At 36.8% G+C, this 21,111-nt stretch overlaps 1 protein-coding gene and 1 long non-coding RNA gene across 2 annotated transcripts in view; one reads left to right on the top strand and one right to left on the bottom strand.

Annotated features, from left to right (window-relative positions):
* Positions 1 to 21,111, bottom strand: part of Nr6a1 (nuclear receptor subfamily 6, group A, member 1) — a 198,910-nt gene that overhangs the window by 119,363 nt on the left and 58,436 nt on the right. The gene's annotated exons all lie outside the window — the stretch shown is intronic.
* Positions 1 to 21,111, top strand: part of LOC102023474 — a 44,083-nt gene that overhangs the window by 19,528 nt on the left and 3,444 nt on the right. The window contains exon 3 of the long non-coding RNA XR_001233578.1: positions 11,064 to 11,169. This is a non-coding gene — a long non-coding RNA (uncharacterized LOC102023474). The remainder of the gene's footprint in view (positions 1 to 11,063; positions 11,170 to 21,111) is intronic.

Below are 21,111 nucleotides of genomic sequence, written 5' to 3'. Positions count from 1 at the left end.
ACAAGTATCAAATAAATGTTAAGTACTTATGAAAACAAAACTTTTAAAATTAATGCTGTATTAAAGCAATCACATATTTAGTAGAGCTAAGTAATCTGATTGCTCCTCACTCAGATTCAAAATTGAACAGAATTTACATATAGTTAGTTTTAAGATCAAGATTGGGTTTGTCCCCTTTCAACAACTGGAATCACAAAAGTAAGATTTCATTCTCTATTCCCCTTGGTAATATCCAAGTAAAGCACAAAATTCCAAATCTGGAAACTCACAGGTAAACTTAGCTCTCCTAACCTAGGCATAATTTGATATGTTTAGGGCCAGGGATATAACTCAGTGGCACAAGAGCCTGCCTGGCAAGCGTAAGGTCCTGAGTTCAACTCCTAGTAGCCGCTCCCTCCCCCCAAAATTGACATGTTTAGAGTGGCAGGACTTTTTTCATTTTTATCATGAAATACTTCAAATTTTCATAAAAACAGTGATAATTGTAGAATAATTATCAATAATATTCAGCAACTCTCAAGAGCTATTTCTGATAAAATTGTTACTAATTTAGTTTCTGAAGTACACTTTATAGTAAGGTAAGGGCTGGGGGATACAGCTCTGTGGCACAAGCACCTGCCTGACAAGCACGAGGTCCTGAGTTCCATTCCTGGTACCCCTCCCCACAAAAAAAGGCCAAAGATAAACTATATAACTTCTATAGTAAAGTGAACAAATTTTAAGTTTCAGTTTAATGAATTTTTACACATGCATACATATACTTGTACATATACAAACCACCACCCACAAGATACAAACACACATTTATACCAGCCCATAAGAGTCCCTGTAAGTCTTCTCCCCAAAAACATATCTACCATTTGACCTCAATAGTAGTATTTTTCCCTTGTTAGTTTTTCCTTTTATCACTATAACTAGACCCAGTCTTTTTACTTTTCTATCTTCTTAAGCTTTCCAACATGTAGTTCAATCATACATATTTTAGTTACATTGACTCTGTTAAATGGAAGGAGTCTACATAAAACACAGAAAACCTGACATACTTAGAAAGCACATAAACCTCCCAACATTTGTGTGTGCGCACTGCTGGGGAATGAGCCCAGAGTTCCAGGAATGCTGGGGCAAATGCTCTACTACTCAACATTATTCCCAGCTCCTCCCAACATTTTCAAAGGGACAGAAGACTAAAAATGCTGGCATAACACCACCAAAGAAAATCCTGAAATTTGTTGTCACTTAATCCTAACGAAAATGTATCAGACTGCTTCTTGAATAAGAAAGCCCGTAATTAACCTATATTTTAAAATCATTTTAAGGCCGGGGATATAGCTCAGTGGCACAAGCACTTGCCTGGCAAGCATGAGGTTGTGAGTTTGATTCCTGGTACCAAAAATAAATAAATAAAATCATTTTAAGAGAATATTCAATACTTAAACCCTGCAAGTCCATGCCTGAATAAATCTTACTCCAATTACACTTTCTTTAAAGTTCATAACCACTTTAAAGATCATGCTCTCATTCCTAGAAGCTGATATCCGTCCCAAATGTGTCAGATCCCTACATAATCTCAGCCCCAGTATATACACACTAATTAAAGTTGCTCACCAACAGTTTGCTTGTGGGAAGTTCTTGCCATACCCCCAACCTCTTGGATTAATATGAACTAAGCTGTGACTTAAGAAATGCCTTCCTCATCTCCATCCTCACAAATAAAGATTCTACTTCTACCAGCCAAAACTTTCACTAGTTCATTTATGTAATCAAATATCCTTGAAAGTTGGGAAGGGAATCTTTGGATAGATTTCCTTAATCAGTTTGCTTTCATATAGCCTAATAAAGACTTCCTAAGAAAGTAAAATTTTGAGAAGGTATACGAAGCTCCAAAGGGAGAGGAGAGGATCCAGCTCTAACAATTTCCTAGAAGCAAACAGATACGCTTAGAGCATTCTAGGAAGGAAAGGCAGCAATTGTTCCTTCTAAAGAGCCTACAAGTGTGATCAAAACATACAGTGAATGTTTACATTTTTAAAAATTTATTTTAGGAAAAGACAAACTGCCACTAATCCCCCTAAAAATATTCCCACTCAATTCCTTTTTTTTTTTTTTTTTGTCTTTTTGAAACAGGTTCTCGCTATGTAGTTTAGGCTGGCCTTGAGCTCACTTCGCAGCCCAGGCTGGTCTCGACCTTGCAGCAATTCTCCTGCCTCAGCTTCCTGAGTGCTGGGATTACAGGCGTGCACCACGACGCCCAGCTCACTTCCAATACATGTATCTCACCATTCTTGCCACTTTCTAAAGCAGTTCTGGAAGTCTTTCATGAGTGTCTTTATGAGGTACCATCAAAAACAGCGAATGCTTGCTGCCAAGTGTCATCCAACTAAAAGGCAGAAGCACAGTGTATCCTCATCCAGCTTATTCACTGGATCTAGCACCATGCTGCTCCCAGCTGTTCCCAAAATCAAAATGACCACAAAAGGTAAACATTTTGGATCAATTCAGGACATACAGAAAACCACGATAGGACAACTAAAGACATGAAAAAGGACTTCCAGAACTGCTTCACAAAGTGGCAAGAATGATGGAATAAGTGAGTTCAAACAAGGGTAATGTTCTGAGGAGGACTAACAGCAATATATCTTTTACCATAATAATTTTTTTTTAAATTTAAATATTCATTGTATTTTTTTAATCACACCTCCTACAACTCTGCCTCTTTTACTAGACCTCAGCCTTCCACTTAAGACTCTAACTAGTTTTTCAAAGTTAGTCCCTTAAATGTTAAATCTTTAAATAACCACTTTATAGACACTGTGCAAAAACCACAATTACCAGCAATTACCATAACTGGCTTCTTCTGATCACTGTTTACTCTGGAGACAGGGATAAGCACCTGCAGTTTAGGTTTACTCAGTTTTACTGTGAATGATAGCTTATGAAAGCTTTGCTCTCCAAATTGATTTATTAAGCTGCAGAATGACAAATATTAAAAAGACCAGCAAGCTGGATTTTTACTTTCCTAAATCTCCCTTAACATAACGAAGTGAATATAGCATCAAGTCAGCACCCACCCACAGACAGCCTTATCTCATCATGGTACCATCCTTACAGAGTCAGAAAGCACTATTTAATCAACATTAGCAAATTCAGGAGTTATTTTTCAAATTCAGAAGGTGGAAATAAGGCGTTTGACACCTACCACCCCCTAAGAAGATGCACACTGCAACTTCCAGAATAAACCAGAGTATAGGTTGATCACTCACATCTTAAAAGAAAATATATCATACATAATTACTCATATTTAAATATGCTTATCTACATAGACATGTATGTGTCTACGTCTATACAAATCATAATGCCTAATACTGAAAGGATGCTCAAGAAAAGGAGCTATTTCTTATAAATATAAAATTTAGACAATCTACATTAAGAGATCTTTACTGAGTCTTGTACACAAACTAATCCTGCAGAGGCTATGCTGAAAAAAGGAAAGAAGAAGCTGTGCTAAACCCCCAGAAAGATGCCAAAACAGTATACCATAGGTTGCTATCCTCTCCCCATAACCTTGTGCAAAACTTCACTCAGAAGAAGCTAGGGAAGCTTCCACTGTTTGCTTAGTCTTCTAACATTTAGATTCCACACCAGTGCTTTTCAAAGTATGGTCCATGGATATCTTACGACCCTTCCAGGAAGTCTTCAAAACCAAAACTATTTCTGTATTAATTCAAAGTTAATATTCTTTTCTGTTTCACTAAGTTGACATTTGATGACACAAAGCCAATGTTGGATTACACTAATGACCTTAGCACCAATCAAGCAACAGAACCAAAATATACAGGTAGTCACTGTAGTTGTCACTACCACATACTCTAAAAGAGGAAAAAATTGTTTTAAGAATATCCATGTTAAAGTAGTAATATTTCTTGATTTTACTTAATTTTTTGTGTATGTGTGCTGGGAATTGAACTCAGGACTTTGCGCTTGCCAGGCACGCACTGTGCCGCTGAGCTACATCCCTGGCCTGGATTTTATTTAATTTTTCTTTTTTTTCTTTTTGAGACAGGGTCTTGCTATGCAGTTCAGGCTGGCCCTGAGCTCACTTTCTAGCATAGGCTGGTCTCAAACTCACAGCGATCCTCCTGCCTCAACCTCCCATAAGCTGGGATTACAGGTGTATGCCACCACGCCTGGTTATGATTTTATTTAATCTTGACCCCTGAGTATATTTAAGTGTTTTGTGTGATGGAATGGAAAATATTCATAAAGCACGTCTGCACACTGGTTGCCTCGAAGGTACTTATAAGCTGAAAAGGCCCCTTTTTCATGGACTATGACTTTATTTAAAAAGAACAACTTACTGACCAACTATGGTTATTTAGTATTACATTATCTGAGAGACATTTTCTTGAAAATGTTGTCAGCATGGTACTTTAACAACTGGCATTATTACTGCCAATGATAAAATATAACCTTTTTAAGCAAAAATTATAATTTTGGAAAATCTGTATCTGCTAATGTGAGCTTTGCCACTCCCAAGTTGTTAAAATGTTACTGATAAAATAAGTAATAATAGTAACAAAATCGATATTTTGATATAACTCAGTGAATGAGTATTTTAGAAATGATCAATGCAATATATTACAAAATCATGTCTGGGTAAAAGATCCATGCAAAGTTCCACATAGCCCAATGAATTTCAATGAAGTAGAATGTGAAAACTTCATTGGTATGCTTCCAGATTCTACATTGTAACTGGCCCTTAAGAAACTATCAAGTACTGAGATCTGGTACAACTGTAAAGAATATGCACAATTATCTACAAAGGCTATTAATATTCTTTTCTTTTCTACATGTTTATGTGACACCAGCCTTTCTTTATGTACTTCAACCAAAACAATACACTGTAACAGATACAGACGGATTTGAAAATTCAGCTGTCTTTTATAAAGTTAGACTTAAAAAGATCTGCAAAAATATAAAATAGCATTCTTCTAACAAATTTTAAAATATATATATGTATATATATGTGTGTATTTATGCATATATATATATCTTTACAGCTTTTTTTTTCATTTTAAAAAGTTACTTACATAAGGCTGAGGATATAACTCAGTGTCAGAGCACTTCCCTAGCATGTGCCTTGGGTTCAACTCCCAGCACCACACCACACACACTTTATAGTGGGTTTATTTTAATTTTTAAAGAAACTAAAATATTCAAAATGTATTAGCTTTACTTTCTACACAGCAAAAATGTATAACTTTTTATAAAAGCTCTTGAGAACCTCAATAATTTTTATGAATGTAAATGTACTAGAGACTAAAAAATTTTAAGAACCACTGTTCTACAGATGATTCCCTATGCGGCAAGAGACCTTACAAGTCTTGATCTTGTTTGGTTTTAGTTGGCATAATCTGTTTCATTATGGAAAAGTGTGGTAATTTAAGTAATTGGGCCCCTTGACTTCAATTATGTTCTTTTTACACAATTCCTCTGCTCACTAAGACATTTCAGAAACACTCCTTAGTAAACAAATTTGAACACATAATTACAACAATAACAGTAACTGCGATCTGAGTGTTGTATGCCAGGTATATTTATATTCCTGATTTCATTAAATTCTCATAACAACTCTGTGATATCAGTAAAATTAATTACTAGCTTCCACATTATAGATGAAAAACTGAGATTAAGCTTATACTTGCCAAGTCAGGAAAGGTGACACATTCTTGTAATCCCAGCTATTTGAGAAGGTAAAGCAGGAGGATCACAAGTTCAGGGCCAGCCTGAGCAACTTGGCAAAGCCCTGTCTCAAAATAAACTAATGAACAAAAAAATTACACTTGCAAAAAGTCACACAGCTACAATATGACAGCGCTGAGGTTTGAATACAACACGTCAGATATATCAACAAAAAAGCCTTTCCCCAATTGCCAATCAAAATGAGTATAGTCATCAGTAAAGTGGCACTTATGGAAATAAAGCACCTGTGACTATGGTCCAGTACACCTTCAGATACAAACAGGACAAAACACAAGCCTTACAAATCCTATTCCACAAAGCGAATAGCATGAAAACAAGCAAACAGAGAGATACGCTAGGTATAACCAAACTGCCTCTCTACCTTACCCATCCTACACTTCCATTATCATCCTTTAAAAAGGAGTGACAGAAGTCTGAAGGAGATACATCACTGACAAAACCAGGACAGCAAAAACTCTTAGCAGGTGTCTTCTCAGCTACAATTCCCCTCCTATGCAAACTAGGCCCCAACCTGAGTCCTTCTGGCTTTATCAAACTCAGCTTTGACAAAAGCCATCATTAGTGTCCAAAAGCCACTTTTTATAGCCTGATGACATGTGTCAGCCCTTGATTCCTGGTGCCACTCCTGCCTGCCAACTAAGGAAAGGGTTCTGTAATGCCTTTGGCTTTTCTGAAATACCTTCAAGTCACAAGGCAGCAGCTGACACCAACTCCTTCACCTGAGGATGGACACTTGGCCAGGAGCCCAAAAGAAGTAGATTTGGAAGTTCTTGATCTTTATTAAAATCATGCCTACCTTCTCTCTCGCAATTAAAATAAATTCCTTCAGAGAGCAGCCAGAGGTTCTGCGAACCTCTTCCATCCAGCAGTAGTCATCTTTGATTAGAGAAAAAGCAGTAAAATGCAACAGTGGCTGATAAACATCAGAGCCTAGAGGATCGTCACAGACTTTTGATCACCTAACAGCTATTTCTCATTCTGTACCATGGACAGTTTTTAAGCCAGCAACACTCACCATTACTTACTTAGTCAAATACTTCAGGAAAGCATATCAAATCCAAGTCAGTAGTCCATTTGCAAGAGTTCTGAGTGGATCCCTATGGCTAAGATGTTGGACCTATCAACTTGAAAGTTATGTACTTTGCAGGTGGTCAATACATTATGAAACTTCCTCAGAAAGCATGCTTTTTTTCCACGACGGACAGTGTTTAATAAGGGAACCCATATACATCTAGATTTGAGGATTTCAATTCTGACCCTGCTGTATGATTTAGGGTTTCATTTTCCCTCTAGATTTGTTTCCTCAATCTGTTAAGATCCTTACACTATATCATAAGGTCCCAAAAGTCCATGACATGGCTGCTTCAGAATCACCTGGGGACTTCTGGAAAATATAGAACCTACTCCTAGGTAATTTGATTTACTAAGTCAGGGGTGATGCCTAGGACTCTGCATCATTAGCTACATTTTTCTGCCACTTACACTTTCAATTCTGATGCAAAGTCAGATTTGGAAACCACTAGACTGAGTAATCTTTAAAACTCAGGTTACTTTTTTAGATTGTAAAACTGTGGATTGAAGCTTCATTTTGTATTCTTTCAACCCAGAACGTTTCCCCATCTATGATTACCATTCCCACTCAAAGCTCAGGGATTGTCCAATTTCAGGTTAGCAATGGAAAGGTAAGTCTAAAAGCAGTATTTCAAGTAGTAATAGCTTGTTTGAACTTGTATAGTATTATCTCATTTATGAAAATACAAGGTAGATCTAAGTATAGATTTTCTAGAGAAAACATACTCAGAAATAAAAGCTTTAAGACACTATATGTTGTAAATACTCAACTATTTGTTGGCAATAGTCAAGAAAAACAACACACCTAAAGCTTTCTCCCTAACTGTTAAGGATAACTAAAAATAGTTATGGAAAAAAAAAAAGCAAGTCTACTTACCCGTAACTTAAGACACCTTAAAACTCACAATAATGTACTTGGAGCAATAATAAACTTTTAAGAACAGTTAAGTATAAGGTGCCATATGATTAAATTTAACCCAATAAACTGTTAATGGGTCAGAGGAAGAAATACCTACTCTTATACTGCTGATACATCACCAAAGTTTCATGGTTGTAAAAAAGGAAAGACTGAATTGATTAGAAGAGCTGTTTTACTGGCTACAGATATTCTACGAACTAATTTACTATGGAAAAATGAAGTACTGCTTCCTATAAATTTGAAAAACATAAAATAGTAATGTCTCAGACACATGAAGTCATTTTAACTGTGAGACAGAGAATTCAGGTCTCTCTCAGAGTGTTCTGAAAGATTTTGAAGTATGTATCATTTGTTTTTTTTGTTTTGTTTTGTTTTGTTTTTAATTTTTTTATTTTTTTTATTTTAAAGAATAAAAGAAGGATAACATAATAATAGGGGGGACTTAGCAAATTACAGACAAAATGGTAGGAAATTATCAATGGTTATCATTTTACATATTATTATCTACAAAATAGTTTCTCAGGAAAACAAATAGACAAATAATAGTGAGTTACAGACAAAAGAGGTAGGAGATTATCAAGAGTTGTTGTACTATACTTTGGTATCTTCAAAGTGGCTTCTAAAGAAAATAAATAGAGCTATACATGAGTGACCTACTGAAAAATCATTAACTCTTCTCAATGGTTGTTGTAGGAAACACATAATAATAAACATACATCCATTTATGAAATAGGATAGGAACATTATAAACTTTACACAGTTATGGATAGATTAGTAGGAAAATATCAATGGCTGCTGTAATACGTGGTGGTATCTTCAGAGTGGTTTCTCAGGAAGACAGAGATATGCAAGAGGGAGTATGTATCATTTGAACAGCTTAACTCTAAGAAATTTTGCCATCTCTTTGACTTGGCTTGCCCACTGCCTCAAGAGTCATCTGCAATACCTGAAGTAACCTACATCAAACTGTGAACTATTCCAACTTCTGCATTTAAATTTCCATTCCTTCCCTTGGTAACCTCAAGCAGACTAAATACAAAGTACAATCCCCATGTAGAACCACATTCTCTGAGGTCTTTTTTCACCTTTCTAATATTCAATGAACACAAGATTCAGCACTGCCTTGAAATACCACTCTCAGCCTAATTTAAAACTAAAATTAGTAGTCACAAACCAAGTAGTTGCTGGGGAAGAGGAGGAAGGTGAGAAACTTGCAAAGTAAGATAGTTACATTCATTCAAATATTTGTGACTTCTCATTTAGTAATTTCTTTCAGAAGCTGTAATTGTATAAACACTAAGTTAGTAATTAATGATTGTTATCTGTAATTATTACAGAACTTGGTGAGGTCTAAATAGCTACTTTTCCAGGAACCACTGCTAGCTGGTTGCACTACACAGGTTGTGCTAGAGGGTAGGGTGTGACGGGTATGACCACATGATGGCAAAAGCAGCACCATGGCTGGTAGGTTACCACTCCTGGCAAGGCAAAGATCAGGTCTTTCAAAGGTAGCAAAACAATCTCATAGATCAAACTTCCTGGGAGGCAATGGATGAGCTCGAGTCCATAACTGAGCCTGCTTCCAAATGTTGTGGTTAGGTGCATATATTTAGAGAGAGAATCCATAGCTTTTCAGAGATTTTTAAATTGTATTATTTAACTTAATTCTCACAGTCAATGAAGTAATATTCTCATTTTACAGACTGAGGAAACTGAACCTTATGAAAATGAAAACCTTACAAGGAAATTTTAAAATGTACTAATTAAAAAATGTTTTTAGGGCTGGGGATTTAGCTCAGCGACAAAGCGCCTGCCTGGCAGGCGCAAGGTCATGAGTTCGGTTCCTGGTACCGGAGAAAAACAAAACAAAACAAAACAAAACAAAACAAAAAAAAAATGTTTTTAGCTCATCAGAAATTCTTTTAAACATAAAAGAACTGGTATTTTAATTTATGTCTATGGACTATAAGCCAAATGCTGGGCAAAACATAAATGATGGTATAAGTGATTTTAATAATTTAAGTAATTTTAAAATAACAAAATTATCCACAGCTTCTAACATGTGTCATGAACTGTTCTAAAGACTTGATGTGGTGACTCATTTTAGCCCTCACAACTGCCTATGAGGTACAGATTACCACCATCTCCATTTGATAGATTAGGAAGCAGAAATAGAGAAGTGATGTAATTTGCTGAAGGCCACAAAGCCTGTAAATTGCAAAAATCATAATTCTGGCCTCAAAACCTGTATTCCTGATTATGTTATAATACTGCTTTTGCAAACAACATATAAAAATTTTAAATCATGGTAATTTTAAAAGGCAAAAAACAAGAAAACCAAAGACCATGCAATTTGGAAGTCTGTTACAATAAGGTACTTGATTTATCTATTTCTGCAGCTATGCAACAAGAGCAATGGGAGAAGAGAGAACTTAGCAATTACACTTGCACGCTCATCCACATATATAATTTTCACAGCTGTGTGTGCTATAAGGCCAATAGTTATTGGCCCCATATCTTAAAGAGGAACTAAGTGACACTGAGAGGTTAACCTTATTACTTACCAATACCTAAGCTTTCTGTCTTTCATCTCTACTGGAGTATCTTTCCTTCTGTCTTGTAAAAATTCAACTAAACCTCTAAAGCCCAGATCAAATGTGAGCTACTTTGCTGTATCTTTCCCAGCACTTCGAGGCAAAATTAACCCCTCCTTTCTCATCCTCCCTTGAGGTGATCTGTACCATATCCCACCAGCATGTGGGTCAACCTCTTTGTCCTCAGCTGTACTGTACTCAGTTCCCTGGGTAGTGACTGGGCTCCAGAATGGCAAGGGCTAGTATAGAAGAAAGGACCCCTATAAGTCTACTGCTGAATCAGAAGAATGAAACAGAAAACTAGCAGCTGAAAGGGATAATTCATGCTGACATACTGCTGTCATCTTCATTAATTTAAAAATTTTTCCTCAGGGGCATTGTAGTACATATCTATAATCTCAGCACTCTGGGACACTAAGGCAGGACGATCACAAGTTTGAGTCCAACCTGGGCAACTTAGTGACTTGTCAAGACCTTATCTTAAAAGTTAAAAAAAAAAAAAGTTGGAGATGTAGCTCAGTGCTAAGGTCGTGGGTTCAATCCCCAGTACCACAAAACAAAACCTCAAGGCTAGCAGCCTGACCCCAAATACTTCTAGAGGGCTAACTGCACAGTGCTTGAGAAATGCCCTCGCAGATAGCCACCTGACAAAGTGACTCTTCTATTATTAATCACTCAAATATGTTTCATTGAGTTTGTACTCCTTGTTTCTTCCAAAGTACAGCAAGAGATCCTGAAGGACTATGAAAACATTTACAGCTCCAAGTTGGAGAAATATGGGTTTCCATATTTCATGTTATCTCTGAAAAAAAAAAAAAAAAGGAGGTAAGTGAAATGATAAAGGAATTGCATGGTGAGTTCTGACAGACTCAGAGATCAACTTCTTAAATGTTCAGCTTAAATCTTGGCTTTTTTCACCCTTAACTTTTTCAACCCTTAAGATTTTCCCTTACATTGAATATACAATCCTCTTAGCCAAATTCATTTAGAAGACCTAATGTGCCTTAAACTTGTTTGACAATAAAAACTAAAGTTAAAGATCTAAAGAAAGGGGCTGGGGATTTAGCTCAGCGGCACAGCACCTGCCCAGCAAGCACAAGGTTGTGAGTTCAATCCCCAGTACTGGAAAAAAAACCAAAAAAAAAAAAAAAACAGAACAAAAAAAGATCTAAAGAAAGAATACAGATGATAAAGAGCTTTATACCACAAAACGTGTTTTTGGGTTTTGGGTTTTTAGTTTTGGGTTTGGATTTTTTTGGTGTTTGTTTTTTGAGACAGAGTCTTGTTATGCAATTCAGACTGACCTTGAACTCACTATGTAGCCCAAGCTGGCCTCAAACTCACAGCGATCGACCTGCTTCAACTTCCAGAGTACTGGAACCACAGGAGTTGTACCATCACCCCAGGTTCTATGCCATGAAAGTTAACTATCCCAAACACAATAAGAAATGCTTCTGTGTCATTCCAAACATCCATGAAATAATCAAAAATAATCACTATGCCCTATATGCCCTTTCAAGCAAAACAAAGACATCTGACATTTTAGTTACTTTTTGTGTCCTGAAAATAAATGTAGGCTTCCCATTAGATGGTGAATTTTTTGTTTACTGTTTGCCTTTTCAAAATGGAAAATAACTTGTTGAGTATCCTTGCTACTTCTATACTAATGTAGTGATCCAGGATCCTCACTAGGAAGATCAACAACTGACGGTCAATTTTCTTCCATCTACCTATGAAATATTTTACCTGCAAACCTACCTGTTTTACTATACACAAACAAGAAGAGGAAATTTACATGTTTAAATCTACAGTGAAGATTCTATCTCCAGATACCAACAATAAGTTTTGTGGTAGACAAGGGAAAAGAAAGTATGATCCATGAAATAATTTCATAACTGAAATAATTTAGTCTAGCATTCAACTTCTGGCTTGTAACCTTGGCTCCTGGCTATATAACTTTGCAAAAATTGTTTCATCTTTCTAAGATTCAGTTTTTTCATAGGAAAACACAGGATGAGAATTTAAAGAAATATATAGTATCCTCCCTAATATATCCTAATATAACTTTCTTACCCTTGCTCTCTCATAATTAAAATACTACCCTAAAATATGACATTGTCAGAATTACAAAATAAAGCATTTAAAGCCATTTTCTGACATCCATTTGAGTCTGCTTATGTAAATGGCTGCAATCTAGCCTCCTGCAGTTTATTTTCTCACTGTTGTCTACAAACTGATTTCAGTTTACTCTTAACTTGAAACCTGGAAAACTGTGAGCATCTCCACCAGTAGTGCTCTCACTGCTCACTGGCCCTGGGAACCCAGTGCAGGCTGAAGAAGGGCCTCAATCCAGCATTCAGAGGACTCCATGAAACATTCAACGCTGTCGGTGAGTTTGGAATTTAAAAAAACCACTGACCGTTGACTGTACCTTGGGGTCCTTACAGACATCACTACATATCCTGAAGCAGAGGACTAGACTGCATCTTCATGTGACATGAGATCACCTGACATGGTCTGCAGCCTATCTCCCAAAGGTGGCCCAGTGAATTTTTCTGAAGCTCCCATCTATTTGTATTGCCCTCTGTTTTTGGTTTTTTGATGTGCTTTGACAAGTAAGAGCTTCATTTTAACAAGGTAAGGAAAGCCCCATGGTAACACCTAATGAACTTCAATATCCCTTATAAATACACCATTCTGATGAGAAATAAAATGTATCAAGAAAAAATTTATTAAAGTTATGTATTTCATTTTGGAATGAAACAGTCAAATATTTTATTCCTAGTTCTCCCACATACCCTCAAAACTCTGCATTAAGAGTAAATTTTGCATTAAAGGAAAGATTTACTCAGCAAAAATAGCACAAACCAATGTCTACAGCTCTTAACATACTCTAACTCTAATTACAGATAATGTCTTTAAGTTTTGACAACCCCGTCAGAGTATGTATGAGCTTTTGCCTATAGTATTTCCATTCCCACATACGGTTATTTAAATGCTTGTTAAATTCATGCAAAAGGTTAGTTCTGGAGCCAGACAAAACGGGGATGAATCTTGGCTCAACCCTCTAACTAGTCGTGTGACCCTGAGCAAGTGCCTGAATCTATTTTCTCACATATAAAATAGAGAATAATAAGAGAACCTACCTCGTGAGATTTTGAGATTTAATGAGATTATATATGAGGTGCTTTGAACTGGTCCTAGCACAGAGCAAAGGCTCAATATATGTAAGCTATTACTTAACTCCAAACATAATTTTCACTAATTTATCCTGCAAAAGCGCTCAAAGTTCTTGGTTTGCAACAGAGAAGCAGCAGGGTCCCTCAGCTTTGGAAGACTCACTAGCACTCAAGCACCGCCTGTGTGGTCACACAACTACCTGTGAGGCTCTCCAGAAGCTCCTCCTGTCTCCTCTTTGTTTTTCCATCTTTAAGAACCTCTGAGCACTAAAGTCAATATGATCAATAACTGCATGTGCCCTCAACCACACAGCTGGCTGGATATTAAGACACAAAGAGACTTAAAAAGAAACAGTGTGGAAAAGAAGCACCAAGAGAGAGGGAAGACCAAGGCAACTCCACCACCTGGAAGCACTGATGGCTGCACTCAACATTCATTGCTGTCGGTGGGTTTGAAGCTGAATTGACTCACTGATCAATGAATGCAAACTGCGGACCAAACAACCCAAGGAAACCAAAGCACATACACAGTCACCAGAGTGCAGCAGCAACTGCTCGGGGTGGGACGCCAGTTTACTAGCCAGCACCCGTCTTAACTGTTTTTAGTTCTAATACAAGGAAGTACTCCAATCCCCAGTCCTTTTCTTTTTTCTTTTAGACTTAAATTTAAATTAAATTATATTTTATAGGAAGAATAAATGATACACCTTGACATCACATCCTACCTTCAAACAACTTTTTTTTTAGTAGTACTACAGGCACTCTACCCTCAGCTACATCCTCGGCTAACTTTTTTTGCCATTGCCCAATCTGGCCTTGAGCCTGAGATCCTTTTATCTAAGCCTCACAGGTAGCTAGGACTGCAGGCATGTGCCACTGTGCCCAACTCATAACTTTTAAATTAAAAAGAATTACATGTTCACTATTTAAAAAATTCAAGCAAATAAAGTAAAAGTTAAAAAATGTCCTCATCATCTCCAATCCACTCCCTCAGAGAAAATTACATATAAACTTATTATGTGAACTTATTATTAATAAATATTACAATCTAAAAATTTTTATCGTTGGAGACTTTTATCTATGTACATAGGAACATACACATATCTATAATTTGGGGCAACTGGGGGTTAGTTTAAACAAAAATGAGTTCATTTTATACCCACTGTTCTACAACTTACCTTTTTATTCAGCTATATATTACAGATAGCCAGGGCCAGGGATGTAGCTGACTGGCACAGCACCTGCCCAGCAAGCATGAGGTCATGAGTTCAATTCCCAGTACCAAAAATAATGATAACAATAATAAATATATATATATATATATACATATATATATAAACAGATAGCCTTCCACAACAATCTTTCATATCATTATTCTTTTGAATAGCTATATGGTATACCATGCTATAAAAGCCCTGGTTATTACTGTTCAAATGTACTTAAAAATTATCTTTTGGGGCCAGGGATGTAGCTCAGCAGGGCAGGGCCTGCCTGGCAAACATGAAGTCCTGAGTTCAAATCCCAGTACAAAAAAAAAAAAAAAAAAATGTCTTTTGACCAAACCTGCAAGATTCATTCATTACGACCTTTGCAAATCATATACCTCAAATAGGAAAAATATCTGTGATGGGAAATACATATTTTTCTTAACAAAAAATTAGGATGTAATATCAATTCTCTATATCCTATAAGCCACTAAATATTTTATGCTAATGAAATGAAAATATGGGCCATAGTTATGAGTAATTTATCACACCTTAATTATAATAGATTCTCATAGGAAAAGTTAAACAAGGCAAGATAAGAATCTTGTCAATTTAGCCTTCTAAATTTTTCTCAAGAACAGGAAGGAACAGCTGTTCAAAGCCAAATGAAAAAATGCAAAATAATTATAAGAATTCAGGAAAAATGCACAAGGCTGTAATCTCAGCACTTGGGAGGCTAAAGCAGGAGGATCGCCATGAGTTCGAGGCCTGGCTGGGCTACAAAGTGAGTTCAGGGCCAGCCTGAACTGCACAGTGAAACCCTGTCTCAAAAAGGAGAAGAGAAAAAAAAATTCAGGAAAAACAGGCTTCAGGCTGATGCTTCCCAAACCCTGTTGTATAAGATTATTATCTAGTATTGCTTTTTAAAATGCAGATTTATGAGTCCTACCCTAGACCAGAGGAAGTTCCCTCAAGCCCATGTTTTAAGAAGTTCACCAGCTGATTTTTGAGTGACTAAAGGCTGGTCAGAAGCAAAAGCCAAACTCACCAGCTTAACACTAGATTCCTGTCCCTCTCCTGATACCACACCTCATAGCACCTACCTGTCACGTGTTGCCCATCGCTTACTGCCACCATCTGAAACTGCCACTAATATTCTGAGTGCAGACAGCTGTAGTCACACTTATGTTGCTATTATCACTCTCCAGAGAATGGGCAAGGATTAAAAAATAATTACTGATGGTTTTGCAAAGAATAATTTTAGCATGATAGTTATGGTTGGAAATAGATTTCTGAAAATATAGTGGTAAGAAGTTTGGGCTAAATGAGGGTAAAAATTCCAATTCCATTACTTATCAAATATACACTTGGGTAAATTACTTCACCTTTAAATCTCTGTCATCTGCAAATAGGAGATATGATAACAGTACTTGCTTCCCTTGACTACTTAAGAAGAATACATGTAAAAAAAACTTTAGGACAAAATCTGCCACACAAAATGCTAACATCTTAGTGTATGTGTACAATCAGGCCTGCACTGGCTGACAGAAGGTTAAAAAGCAGATTGGATGTTCAAAAGGACTAGACCAAAAAAAAAAAAAGCTACCAGTGTTCTCTCTCAATTGCAAAATTACCAGTGATTTCTACTGTTCTACTCTCCTGTACCTTTCAAGTGCTAGCAATAATGATGAACAATTTCAACATTTAATAAATTAATTTCAAGAATTGTGTCTTTTTTTTTAAAGCAAGGATGTCTTTCAGATGCAGGACCTACCTCCAATTGGCCGAAAAATAGATAGGGGAATTCAGAGAGGAAAAGGAAGGTGAACTATTTTTAACAAGGGGGACCTAGGGATCCTGCACAGCTGCAGGAATAATAGAAAATTGTGGGCTTCAGGTCCATAGTGAAAACATTCACTTTAGAGGGCAGACACATTTCTCATCCTCCAAGAATGAAGACCATGAGGAAATTCCAAGCTACTCCTGTTCTCTTCTCAGGGTGTGTACTTCAATAAGGTCTAACTGAGCCTTAGGATCCCACAACCTTTCCAGGAGCCTAACAAGGAGCAGATGATAATAATATTTGTCAAAAGAATTTCCTTATGATTTGGGACACAATTACATTTAAGATTTAAGAAGTGGTCCATTCCCCAAACTAAGCATAACCAGCCATCTGTGACACAAAATACAGTTCCAAGCTAGATACATTTTATGTTTTTCACTTTATTAGTTACACAGATTAATGGACTGCTTTTTGGCAGAGTTGTACACACACTAGCCAAAATAGGTATAATTTTAATAGGTACCAGACATTTGGACAAATCTTCCTTGATTATACTTACAAACTGGTCACCCTGGAAGCTGTACACTTCTTTGTAAAGGGAGGACTAAAGATAATCTCCCCTATCTCACAGGATCACTGAAAGGTCCTGGACAGAACACTGTAAAAGTTCTCTTCCAAATAGTACAGAGTTCTGCTCAAAACATCTTGGTCTCCAACAATGCCACACCATGACTTCTACACTATCAGTAACAAAACAAGACCCCCTCACTTCCCAAATCGTGCCTGCTCATCAGCCAGCAGCACATGTTTGCAGCATGTCTAGGGGGATAGTTAGCCTGGTACTTGACACAGCCTTTCTTCTGCCTGGATGGGATGTGTCCTTTAACTTTGGAGTCCATCAGAACCCCACTCCAAATAACTGGCTCAGCCTTCCTGAACAGTTTTCTTTGCAGTAGACTCTGTAGTAGGGCAAGGTTTTTGAACCATCAGCTTGCAGGGCAAAGACTAAAGACAGACATGACTTCGGTACCACCTGAGTGATAAACTCTAAACGATTCCATCAGAAGGTCTTGTTCCCTGCTCTCCTTCCAACTAGTCATAGGTATTTTTAAAACAGCTTTGCTGGGTTCAATTTCTATACCTACAAATTACTCGCTGTAAGTGTGCAAGCCAAGGATTGTATTCATTCATTCAGTTGGCAATTATCACCAAAAGCCAACTCTAGATTTCCATCACCCTAAAAATCCCCTCTAAGCCTATCTCCAATTAACTACACTCCAACACCACACTGTAGACAACCACTGATTTGCTTTCTGTCTCTATGAATGTATCTTTCCTGGACATTTCCTAGAGATGGAATCACACAGTGTGTAGTCTGTTAAGTCAGGCTGGTTTGCCTGTGTTGCAGGAGGGATGTATCATTAGTTCATTCCTTTTCACTGTTGAGCAGCATCCTATAAGATGAGTATTTCACATTTTGTTTAATCCACTCCACGAGGATGGACATCTGGCTTGTCTGGCTATCATGAATAGTGGCTATCACACTATTATGAACATAGTCTTTGTGTGGACATATGTTTTTACTTCCCTTCAGTAGGTGAGATCCCTAGAAGTGAAACTGCCAGATCATATGCCAAGGTTAACTTTTAAATAAACTACCAAGCTCATTTCCAAAGTGTGTGTACCATTTCACATTCCTACGGCAACACACATGATTTCTAGTATCTACATATCCTTGTCAAAACTTTTTTGAAAGCAATGGACATTCACTATGATTTTAATTTGCATTTCCCTAATGACTAATGACACTCAGCACCTTTACATGTGACGAAATGCCCTTCCAAGTCTTTTGTCTAAGTCTCAACATATTTAAATTTATATTCATTGTGATAGATTATACATAAAATTTATCATTTTAATTTTGTGTACGTGTGTGGGACAGTGTCTGCCTATGTTGCCCAGGCTGGTCTCAAGCTCCCGCACTTGTGATCCTCCTGCCTCAGCCTCCAAGTAGCTGGGTATACAAGCACATACCATAGACCCAACTTACCATTTCAATGATTTTAAAGTGCAAAACTTAAAAATCGGGGGCTGGGGATTTAGCTCAGCGGCACAGCACCTGCCTGGCAAGCACAAGGTCGTGAGTTCCATTCCCGGTACCGGAAAAAAAAAAAAAAAAAAGACTTAAAAATCTCACCACTGTCCATTTCCTAAACTTTTTCAAAACCATAGACAATAACTCTATACCCATTAAACAGTAACTTACTCTCCACATCTTCTGGCAAGCACTTTTTACTTTGTCTCCATGAATTTTGCCTATTCTAAGTATTGAGTTGTCTTCTTATTAGTTTGTAAAAGTTCTTTCTACTTTTTGGGTAAAAGTCCTTTATTATATATTTAATTTGTGAATGTTTCCCCTCCATCTGTAGCTCCCTCCCCTCCCCCAGTAACAGGGACTGAATCCAGAGCCTTCACACTGAGCTATAGCCCTAGCCCCACCTCCCTTTCTTTTTACTTTCAGGTGGGATTTTACTAAATCACTAAGTTGCCCAGGCTGAGCTCAAATAAGCAATCCTCCCGCCTCAGCCTCCTGAAGTGCTGCGATCACAGGCATGTACTGCCTTGTCCAGCTTCTTTTTCTTTTCTTTTTTTTTTGTTTTTTTTTGTTTTGGTTTTTCTCCGGTACCAGGAACCGAACTCACGACCTTGCGCTTGCCAGGCAGGCGCTTTGCCGCTGAGCTAAATCCCCAGCCCTCTTTTTATTTTCTTGATGATGCCTTCTGAAATGCAAAGCTTTACTTTTTCCCTGAAAAATGGAGGACTCAACCTAGTATCTTGTACATGCTAAATAAGTGCTCTATCACCAAGCTACATTCCCAATCATTACATTTTAATGTTGACAACTTCGCAATTATTTCCCTTTATGACTTGTGCCACTGGTATGATGTTTAAGAAGTCTGCCTAAATCAAAGTCACGATAATGCTCTTTGAGACATTTCTAGGTAAATGGATACACCCTGAGACCATACTCTTTAAGTGAAATAAACTGAACACACGTGTGTAAATATTGCATTGTTTCTCTGGTATAAGAAACCAAAAGCCGCCAGGAGTGGTGGCGCACGCCTGTGATCCCAGCACTGAACAGGCTGTGGCAGGAGGATTCTTGCAAGTTTGAGACAAGCCTAGGTTACAAAGTGAGCTCAAGGCCAGCCTGAACTGCATAGCAAGACCCTGTCTCAAAAAAAGACAAAAAAAGAAACTGAAAGTATAAAAAGGACTAAAATGTAAAATAAGTATTGTAAAATGGGAAGAAAATGTTCAAATGGGAAGGGGAACTAGAGAGGGTGAAGGGGGAAAGGAAGGAAGGGAAAAGAAAAAAATTAAAAAACAGGAACAAAACTTCTGTAAATAAAGAGGGAAAGAAGGGTTGAAGGAAAGGTAAGGAAATGAGAAATTTCCTTAATTAAATCATGTTTAGGTACAAATTCCCTATGATGATGTGATCATTATGTATACCTAAAATGTACCAATAAACTTAATTTTTAAAAATGTTAAGTTTACCAAAAAAAAAAAAAAAAACCTGCAACACTTAGAATTCAGTGGTTCTAAGTATTCAGTAAAAATGGTTTTTCTAGAAAAAAATACACTTTGATGTAATTTGTACTTTTTACTCTCACGTTAAGGTGTCTGATGAACTCTGAGGTATCTCATGTAAAGGGCTCGAGTTTTACTTTGTGGGTGATATATATATCCCAGCATAATTTGTTTTAAAAGAAAAGATTATCAAGATAATTCTTTCCCTAAATTATCTTGGTACCTTTGCCAAAAAAATGTAAATTGACCATGTAAAAGAATATACCAGGCCAGGGATATAGCTCAGTGGTACAGTGCCTGCCTGGCAAGTGCAAGGTCGTGAGTTCAATTCCTGGTACCAAAAGAAATAAAAAAAGAATATACCATTTTACCGAACTCTGTCCAGTTCCAGGGCCTATCCTCATACCAAAATCACCTCTCAATTGCTGCAGGATTTGTAGTCATTTTGGATAGTGCAGTGTAAAAATACCAACTTTTATCTTTTTCAAAATTTTAAATGCTCTACAATACAATTATATATAAATGTTAGTATTACCTTGTCAATTTCTACCAAAATGTTAGCTGGAATTCTTTATATAGATTGCATTAAATTAATACACCAATTTGGGGAGAACTGCCATCTTAACAGTTTCTCCACCTAGTCAGACTTTTTCTCTTAGCAATAATTCATAGCTATTAATGTACAACTTTTACACTTGTTTTCAGTTTATTTCTATTTTTCTTTTGATGTAACCACAAATCAATTATTTTATTATACTTTTAGAAAGTTGCTAGTACATAAAAATACAATTGATGTAAGTATATTCACCTAGTATCCTATGACTGCCAAATTATTTCAAAGATTGGTTTTTGCTTTTGTTTTTTGTTGTTGTTATTCTGGGATTACTTAAGATTATTGTAAGATTAGATCATCTGCAAAGAGTTTTAATCCTTTTCAATCTGGAAGCCATTTCCTTTATTGCACTGGCTAAAACCTCAAAAATGAGCATTCTTATTTATCTTGTTC

Source organism: Chinchilla lanigera, unplaced genomic scaffold (genome assembly GCF_000276665.1).
Source record: "Chinchilla lanigera isolate Chin_1 unplaced genomic scaffold, ChiLan1.0 scaffold00018, whole genome shotgun sequence".
Classification (NCBI taxonomy): domain Eukaryota; kingdom Metazoa; phylum Chordata; class Mammalia; order Rodentia; family Chinchillidae; genus Chinchilla; species Chinchilla lanigera.
The sequence above is the reverse complement of the archived record's forward strand: the minus strand, read 5'-3'. Positions and strand labels throughout refer to the sequence as shown.